The following is a 10,377-nucleotide window of genomic DNA, read 5'->3' on the forward strand; positions in this document are numbered from 1 at the left end:
CATCATCGCAGAGGTGGCAGGACTCACTGCATCCTGGGGTGCTCCATGCTGAGAGTCACGGTGGGCTGAAGACTTGAGTTGCGGCCCCGATCAGCCTCATGGGGGTGCCTGTGCGCTCAAGCTCATGAGTGACACCGAAGACCAGGACAGAGCACACGGTGTGGCAGCGCAGTTTCATCCTCGTGCACCAGTGGCCCCACAGGGTCTTCTACCCCCGATGCAGCAACCAGTAGCTCCAGGAGACGGTCAGGCGGCGGTTCCCGCCCTTCAGCCCCCAGTTCAACCTGCGGTTGCTCCGGGTGCTCAGCTGGCAGCGCCTGCCATGGCGCAGGTGCGTGCACATGCTGCCCTGCAGCCCATCCCCGAATTTGATGTGTCGGGCCCACCATCCAGCCTGGGGCCCCGATGGAGAAGGTGGGTGGACCACCTGGACATGTATTTCAGGGCTGCGCAAGTAGTGGATGATGACACCAAGCTGGCCACGATGTTGTACTCGGCAGGGCCCTCTGTCCAGGAGATTTTCGAATCATTGCCACAAGCGAATGGAACCTATGATCATGCAAAGGCCGTCCTCCAGGCATACTTTTTACCCCTGGCCAACGCGGACTATGAGCGATTCGTGATGCTCTCTGCCAAGCAAAAGGATGACGAGACTCTAGACACGTTCTACGGGCGCCTGAGGCGTCTGTCACCCACCTGCGCCTGGGGCGATGCGGAGGACATGATCAGGACCATGCTCATCCAGGTGTGCTCATCAGGCAAGCTCAGGCGCCAAGTGCTGAGGGAGCCGGGAATAACGCTCCAGCGCATCCTTGAGCTGGGAAGGAGCCACGAGGTGTCAGAGGCGAGAGCGGCAAGAATGGAGGCCGGGTCACGCCCCATAAAGACTGAAGAGATCTGCGTGATGTGGCGAGGGGGAAGAGGTGCTAGGAGGTATGGCGGTGGCACACGAGACAGAGCTGGGAGGGCAGGAGAGATTTGCCAAAAATGCGGATACGACCTGCCTCACCCAGCGGAGTGCCCTGCAGCTGGAAAGACATGTGGACGATGCGGCCTGCCAGACCACTTCTCAAGGGTGTGTAGGGCGGCTTTGCCAGTGCTGGTGCGAAGGGGTCAGGGCCGAGCAATCGCCACTCACCAGGGTCGGCCATCCAATGTTGCCCAGGTAGACCAGGGCGAGGAAGAAGCTCAGGCGGAAGAAGCAGAGGAGGAAGATGAAGAGAACATTTTCTTCGTATCAAGTGTGGACCTCCTAAGAGGCAGACATCGACGACAACCCAGATGCGTGGTCGAGGTGAATCAGTCTCCGGTCCCTGTACTCGTGGACACAGGGGCATCGGTGAACGTCATGTCCCGAGAACATTACAACGCCTCGGATCGGCCGCCCAGGCTGGTCACGCCAAAGGCCCGCATCTTTGCGTTTGGTGGCGTGGAGCCCATCCCTCTGGACGGGGCCTTTGTGGCAAAAGTGGAACATGATGGCTCCCACATCACAGCCCGCTTCTACGTGACGCCAGTGAGTAAGAACACCTTGCTAAGTTGTGCAGCGGCGGAGGCTCTCGGCATCGTAAGCTTCGCGTACTCCGTCTACCTGGAGGATATTAATGACTTGCTAGAGAAGCATCAGGCCCTATTCAAGGGGATTGGACAGATGGCAGGAGAGCCGGTACGGCTGCACATAGACGAATCGGTACAGCCGGTGGCCCTCAAACATCGGAGAGTACCTTTCCACCTCCGTGAGCAGGTAGACAAAGAACTGGACAGCCTCGTCGATCTAGATATCATCGAGAAGGTGGAGGGACCGACTCCCTGGGTGTCCCCCATAGTGGTGGCAAGGAAACTCAAACAACCGGGCGCAGTCAGAATCTGCGTAGACATGAGAATCCCCAACAGGGCCATCAGGAGAGAGAGGCACCTCACACCGACACTGGATGACATCATTGCGGAGGTGCAGGGTGCTAGATTCTTCTCGAAGCTAGACCTCAGGGCCGGATATCATCAGGTTGTCCTCCACCCCGACTCCAGGTACATTACCACCTTCACCACGCACCGGGGACTGTATCGCTACAAGAGATTGAGTTTTGGGGTGTCCTCGGCCGCGGAAGTATTCCAGAATATCATTCGGGGTGCCCTGGCCGACCTGGAGGGCGTCCTAAACATAAGCGACGACATTCTGGTCTTCGCGAGGACCGAGGTGGCCCACCTGAGGAGTCTGGCGAAAACCTTCGAGAGGCTGCAGTCGCTGGGACTCACACTACATAAGGAGAAGTGCGAATTTCTGCGCCCCTCCCTGGAGTTCTTCGGGTTTGTGTTCAAGGAAGGGGGGGTGTCGCCTGACCCCAGGAAGGTACTGGACATACAGAAGGCCCAACCACCGGAATCTGTGTCGGAGGTGAGAAGCTTTTTGGGCACGGTCACTTACTGTGGCCGGTTCATCAAGAACCTGGCATCCAGATCTGAGCCCCTCCGAGCCCTGACAAGGAAGGACACTGTCTGGAATTGGTGTCCGCTGGAACAGGCGGCCTTCGATGACATTAAGGGCGCCCTCACGGCAGAGGACACAATGTCATTCTTCGATCCTGCCCTACCATCGGAAATCATCATCGATGCTAGCCCATTCGGCCTGGGGGCAGTGCTGACTCAGATTGACCGTGATGGTGGCGTCCGGCCAGTCGCATATGCCAGCAAGGCGCTGTCAGACACCGAACAACGCTACTCGCAGATCGAGCGCGAGGCTCTGGCTGTGCTATGGGGATGCCGCCATTTCCAGCTCTATGTACTTGGACGCCCGGTGACGGTGGTCACCGGCCACAAACCGCTGCTGCCGATCCTAGCGGGGTCGTCATCCAAACCGCCGGCACGCATTGAGAGGTGGATGCTGGCTCTTCTAGAATATGGGGTGACCCTGGTCTACCGGCCAGGGGTAAACAACGTGGCTGACTATCTGTCCAGACACCCCGGGCCGCCTGGAGAAGGAGTTTGTGACGTCTGTGAGCAGGAAGCGGAGGAGCATGTTCAGGTCGTGGTGGAAGCTGCCACGCCGAATGCCATGCCTCTCCAGGAGCTGGAGGCTGCGGCGGCACAGGATGAGTGCTTCAGAGTATTGAGGCAGTCCATGCAGCAGGGCTCCTGGAAGTCTGCGCTTGAGGCCCTGGCGGGACGCACTCAGGAGGCCCGGTCGGCTCTTGAACAACTGTGGAAGGTGCGTGAGGAACTGTCCTTCTCGACGTCGGGCCTGCTGCTTCGGGGCGACCGGATTGTAGTTCCCCAATCCAAGGTGGGTGAGGTGATCGCGCTGACACACCGGGGCCACCAAGGGGCTGCCAAGACTAAGGCCCGCCTCCGGATGAAGGTGTGGTTCCCCGAGCTGGAACGCAAGGTGGACGAGTTCATGGCGGCCTGTGTCTGGTGTCAAGCAGCGTCGCCCCTACAGCGGGAACCGGTCATCGAGGCAATGCCGAGAGGGACCCATCCGTGGGAGGTGGTTCATGCCGATTTTGGGTCCACCACCATGGGCACCCACTTCCTGGTCCTGGTGGACGAGTACTCCCGCTACCCCGAGGTGGAGTTCGTCGAGTCCGTGGCGTTTGAACACGTGGTGGTGGCGGTGGAGAAAGTGTTTGCAGCTCACGGATTCCCGCACACGTTGTGTTCGGACAATGGGGCGCCTTTTCAGGGTGAACGATTTGCTGAGCTGATGGTGAGCTGCGGGGTGGTGCACCGGAAGATCATGCCCCTGTGGCCTCGAGCCAATGGGGAGGCAGAACGCCTGATGAGAACCCTCAATAAGACGTTTAGAATTGGCCAAGGCCAGGGGCAGTCCCTACACAGGGCCCTGTACCAGTTCTTGAGAGTGTACCGCACCACGCCACATGCGTCCACGGGAGTGGCCCCGGCAGAAGCAATGTTCAGGAGATGCCCGCGAGGGCTATTGCCGGAGGTCGGAGAACGGGAACCGGCGGTCATTGATGATCAACGGGTCGAGATGGACCGGCAAGCAAGGACGGACCAGGAAAACGTGCGGAGGGGGCTTCGCCCCCAACAGCTGGAGCCGGGCGATGAGGTACTCATTCGCAATCGACACCTGCATGGGAAGCTCTCCTTGCCATATGAGCCTGAGCCGCTGGATGTCGTGGCCGTCCGGGGCTCCATGGTGACGGCGTCGGATGGACGATCGGAAGTGACGAGGAACGTGAGTTTCTTTAAAAAGATCGGAGACCCCAGGACTGACCCACCTCCTGATCCGGACCTGGAAGGAGCCCTGGAGCCCGAGGGAGATCCACCCTGCATGCCGGAGTCTCCGACGCGAAGTCCGCAGGCGGACCGATCACCCGTGCCGGAGGCGAGCAGGGGGTACCCCCAGAGGGCTGGGCGAGGGAAACCGGCTCGCCTCACCGACTATGTGCTGGGACAATTGGCTGAGGATCCAGAGGGTGAGAAAGCCTAGTTAAGGGGACCCGGGTGGATGCTAATAAAGGGGTGCTCCGGGGACAGAGTTCGTGTGAGTTGTTTGTGTTGTCCCGTTATTATCATGACTTGTTTCCGTTTGCAATGTTTTACAGTGTGCAGTGAAGAGTTAATGAGGATTGTTGGTTCTCCCGGAAAAAGGAGGAGTGTGGCGCTGCCCGATGACGGGCGCGCACGCGGCGGCGTGACGTTGCACGCAGTCGCGTGCAGTTTAAATAAACGGGGCGTTTCCCGGCCGCGGGAGAGCGACCGGGAAGCCCGAACCAAGACAGACGTGTCGGTCCATGTTCTTGGGGCCGGGGCTTGCGGCGAAGCGCGCGGGGTTGCCAGTCACCCTCAACAGTGGTGGCCGGCCATCAAAGCCTCAACGTCTGCATGTGCCTGATGCACGCCCTAGTGAGCGTCTGGAATGCAGGCCAGGCACCGTGAGGGGGTTCTCGTTGCACATCTCTGGTTTTGCAAGTAAAAAAAAAAGGGAGTTAAAATGTCCTTAACTTCCGCTTCACACGTCCCGTAGTGACACTGGTGCACACGCCGGCCCACAACAAGAGATTTTAGCAGCTTTTGCTGCTGGGAATCACATCTCCCCTCCAACCGCCCACCCACCTCAGAACGATGGTGCTGGAAACTGGAAGGGAGAATGTCTGCTTTCCACAGTACTTTCTCCCGAGTTCAGAAAGGGCCCCCAGTCTGTGTCTCTGCCAAATGATTCACAAAATAAACATCTTTGTGATCTAAAAAGCAGACTGGTCTGTGATAGCTGCTAAGGAACTGCCTTCCATCAGATTAGGTTACAGGTTTCTTTGACCACTTATTCTGAGCAAGATTCTCATAGAAACAAGACATTGGGCCAGATTCAGAGGTCCAGGTAAAGTTAGAAATGTGTTGTTGCATGTTTACGGCCTGACAGCAGCAAAGGCAGTAATGCAGAGCGGGAATGCAAAGGGAGACGCCCTTAGAGAGCCCTTCTTTTGCATTAACTCTAAAATATGGCACCTTTGAGGTGATAATCAGGGAAGGCGATTACGCAGTTTGCTCTGGGCCCGGACACACCCGGGAAATGCTATTTTCATGAAAGTCCCAATTCTTAGAATGCCATGTTTTTTTATCCCCTCTGGTACCTCACCCCGCCACATGTCCCCTCCCTGTTGTGTGTTGGTCTAGTGGTTTTCTTTGCATGAGCATCATGACTGTGTCATGACGCTCCTTTAATAAAAGGGGCTCTGCTGGCACGCAGATGGCAGTGCAGCAGAGCCCCAGGAGGCGGCAACTCGTGTCTGTGTGCATTCTTTGGTGACTGGGATATGCCATGTGATCATGGCCTACTCATGGTGGCCTGGCCTGGGTGTTCCCAAGGCCGAGCCCCCTCCAGTGCTGGGTGCCCCCAGCAGAGGTCAACAGGCCGGTGATCCGGGCTGTGTGGGGTGATCGCGGCCCTGCTACAGCTGCGTGCCCGCAGCCTCAAGACCTGTGTCGGGTGGTCCCGACATCTCGTGTGTCCCGTCCTGGTGACCGGAGGCAGGCCACCACATTGGCGATGAGGAAGTCTTGCCCCCCCTCATATGCCTGCGTGGGGGGGCGCCCGAGTGGTCGGTGTTTTTGTTTTTCTCATTGCCTGACACTCGGAGAAAGGGGGCAGAGCCACGAATCCGCGTGTGCAGTTGCAGCCGTGACCGTGCCAGCGCCAAAAGCGGGGTGGAGGCATTGCATCTGGCAGTGGCACCGGATGTCTTTGGTGCCCGTGCGAGTCACCGCCACCCGTGGAAGGGGGTGTCACCGGTCACGGCAGCAGCCGCAAAACAAAGGAACCACCGGTAGGAACGCGTAACAAGGCCTGGCCAGTGAACAAAGGAGTAGGTGGGACCCGGGCCGCCCGCTGAAAATTGAGTAATCTAAACTTCATATTTTGTCCTGACCCATGGTGCGGCCTGGAAAAGGGGGTGTGGCCTCCTGGGTGTCGAGGCCTCGTAGCTGCCCCGTCCACAAGACACAAAGAAAAGGGGGGTGTCTCCAGCGGGCCCAGCAGCGGGCCAAGAAAGAAAAGAGGTGTGGCCTGCCAAACTGGGCCACGGCGAATAATAGAGGAACATCACTCTGCTGGCCCGCAACAGGGCCCAAGGAAGAGCCCCAGAACAACTGGCTAGCTGAAAAGAGGAGAACAGTGGTTTCATCATCCCGCCTACAAGGGGGAGGTAATACAACGCTGAAGGTCATTTTCTGAAAAAAGGGCCGCAATCTACCAATCCTGTTTTTGGCATGTGCCTCACACCCAAGGGGTAGCGGCTCCACCCGGAGTGCTCGTGCGCCCGCGGGGAGTTGTACGCTGGGTGGCACGTGCTGAGACCCATCACCAGTGAGTTTCAGGAGTGGGGCTCACAGTGGCAAGAACTTGTGAGCCCAGCCCAGTCAGCACCGAAAGGTAGCGGCTCCCACAAGGAGTGCTCGAGCGCCTCTGGAGGACATCCCCGGAGTCAAATTCATCCAAGGCCCGTGGTTTGTGAACACACCCTAGGAGTTTCTAGCAGTGGTCACGCCCTGTACACCACCCAGTGGCCATCATGGTGGACGACGACAATGAAGGGCTGTGTCGAGGACAGCTCGCCCCACTACATCATTTCGATGTGATGGGCTCGTCTGCCAGCCTGGGGCCCCGGTGGACAGCCTGGGTGGAGAACCTGGAGCAGTACTTTGAGCCGGTGGAGATCAACGATGCAGCAAAACGCCCAACACTCTTGTACTCCGCCAGACTGGCTGTTCAGAAACTGTTCAAGAGACTAAGGCCAGCAAATCAGTCATATGCTGCAGCCATCGCAGCCCTGAAGGAGTACTTCCGACCCATGGTCAACAGGGACTATGAACAGTTCAGGATGAGGCAGGAGAAAGGAGAGAGACTTGATGCGTTCCATGGGAAGCTGCGCGGCATTGCAATGTTCTGCGACCTGGGAAACTTCGAGGGGGACAAGATCAAACCGCAGCCCTTCTACGGCTGCAGCTCCTCGAAGGTACACAAACAAGTCCTGAGGGACCCGATGCTTACCCTCGATCAAATACTAGACCTCGGCCGGGCCCAGGAACTGGTGGAGGTGCGGGCCTCAGTCATGGACTCGTCTAAACACCACCTCAAGTTGGAGGCCCCAATTCAGCTGATCAAGCTCGAGGAGGTGGCCGCTGTCGGCAAGTGGTAAGGAGGAAAGCCGATGAGGAGGGGAGACTGGCCGAGGAGCGACTCCAGTGCCACAATATGCCAGCAGTGCAGGTGGGATCTTCCACACCCGCAGGATTGCCCTGCCAAAGGACACATCTGTGGGAGGTGCGGAAGGTGGATCACTTTGCACGGGTGTGCCTTGCCCTGACACCAGCCAGCATGGCGGGTACATCGTAGGGGGGTGATTTGAGGGGGAGAAGGATCCCCAGAGTGGCTGCGGTCCAAGCGGCTGAAGACCAAAGGGGAGTGCAGTTTGATGCGGGAGAGGAGGCAGATGAAGAAAATATATTCTTTCTGTCCTGTAGTAGCACCAGTGGCCAATTTGATCGTGGAATCTTTTGAACTCCAACCGCCCCGGCTGGGCCCATGGTATGCGGACTGGACCACACCTGTTTGTTTTGTAGTGCCAATAGTTGACATTTATGAGTAGCTATTAAGTGGTGCGCGAAATGGAATGCACCCAATGTTTGCAGCGATGACGCAGGAGCACAATGGGTGCGCGGACTAGAATGCACCAAGTTAGACCTGCCGAGAGTCGCTGTTTGTTTGCAGTGGGTGGTGGTTTTTTCTTTGGTATAATAAGGGAGGGATGTTGCGTGTTGGTCTGGTGGTTTTCTTTGTGACTCATGGTGGCCCGGCCTGGGTGTTCCCAAGGCCGAGCCCCCTCCAGTGCTGGGTGCCCCCAGCAGAGGTCAACGGTCCGGTGATCCGGGCCGTGTGGGGAGATCCCGGCCCTGCTACAGCTGCGTGCCCGCAGCCCCAAGACCTGTGTCGGGTGGTCCCGACATCTCGTGTGGTCCGCCCTGGTGACCGGAGACGCGCCACCACACTCCCCACCCCCGCCAAGCCACCAGAAAACCAAAAGTCAGGGCCCCTGGTGTCAATAGCTATTACACACGTTTTTCATGCTATACAGCATGCAAGCCATGCATTTCCTGGATGGCAGCACCACTATTCTGATTTACTTTGGGCGCAATTAAACATTTGTAAATCTGAAAAGTGGCAGACTTTTCGGGTATGGTGCAATGATACTGGTGCCCACACTTTTCAGAACGTTAGATTTTAGCAACATCTGCAGGAAAGCCCAACAGCTCCCATTCATTCCTTCCAACCACCTCAGAATGGTTTATAGTGATAGCATCGAATGCAAAATCATCGAAAAAATGCATTGAAAAAATTATTTTTTTTCATTTCTTTTTTTAATGGGAGGATGCCCCCAACGCCTGTTTTTTTAACCCTTAAATCCCATTTTTATAAAAATAAAACCTTTACCTTTAAAAAATGCATTTTTCGATGCTTTTACATTCAATGCTTTGTATTCGATGGAATCACTGGATACCCCTCAAAAATGGCGGTGCTGGAAACTGGATTTCTACAAAATGTTTCTCCCGACTTCAGAATCAGGCCCACGTCATAGTTTCCTTCTGCTAATGCTATGCTGGATTCTCCACTACTGCAGACTCTAAGGGTCTGATTCTACACTCCATGTAAAATAAGAAAAGTGTCCTTCACTGGTGGAAGGAACAACATTTTTCTTTGTTGTTCCACTGCAGAATTACACTTTTCTTATTTCACTTGGAGCTCAGAATCAGGACCAAATGAGGAGGACCTTGCAAGCCTGCCAGAGACGTCCCTAAGACTCTGTTTGGGTTTCTCTAGCCGGACTCTCCTAACAACCTCACAATATATTCGTAGCTGATGTGTATTTCTTTCGTTTCTTTGCACAAATGATGACATAATCTGCTGCTATGACAAAATGTGCCCACTGATTCTGGACGCTGCAGAGAGTTCCTATGAAACACTGGTTTTCATAGCAGTCTGCATTGGGCATATTGATCTGCTGGAAAACCTGCAAATAGTCATTACCCATAGAGAAATTACTCCTTGGGCATTCAGACTATAAGACGAGGCACACCCTTATTGAAAATGAACTGACGTGGCAAGATTATACCTTCAGTTTGCCCTGAAGTTCTTCTCTGCCAAGTGGTAAACACCTGGCCAGAGAGAAATATTTTGTATCCCACTATCATTTTTGCAGCATACTTTCTTGTGATCTCAAATTAATCTGCCTCGCTTTGTTATTATGATAACAGGCTGTATATGGGATACACTGTCCCCCATTATATGTTGAAGGGATTTTGCACATCACCAAGGAATTCTGTGACCATATAGAAGCACAAGGCTGCGGGTGGAGTGACATTGCAAGTCACTTTGGCATTTCTGTGATAAATGATCACGGAAATGCCAAAGTGACTTGCAATGTCTTATCAACGAGTTACTAAACATTTCAGAGAAGCTTTGTTCAAAATAAATACATCTGAAAAGTAGGGAGAAGCAGAAGTCCATATCAAAGGTGTATCCAGATTTTCACTTCAACGTGAGCCAGCACCGCAGGCACATGGGCAGAGGGCAGGGATCCCCTTTAACTAAGGGAGATATTTTCAGTTTATCAGCGTGTATTCTTTTTGCATACTCTCGCGGACCCATCCGAAGTTTATAGACTATCTACATTGCATTGCAAATTCAAAATGTTACTACTAACCAAAGAATCTAACTGAAAGAAATGGGTTGCATTCCTGAACATACTCTGATAAGACTTAACGTGAATTCTCATGATACATTTTGTTCAGATCATAGTTAAACAAATTATTAGTTGGATTTAAGATCTTATAGCATATATTCAAGGTATTTCTAATTATTAAAGA

The sequence above is a fragment of the Ambystoma mexicanum genome, chromosome 8, assembly GCF_040938575.1.
Source record: "Ambystoma mexicanum isolate Mex_15411 chromosome 8, UKY_AmexF1_1, whole genome shotgun sequence".
Lineage (NCBI taxonomy): Eukaryota > Metazoa > Chordata > Amphibia > Caudata > Ambystomatidae > Ambystoma > Ambystoma mexicanum.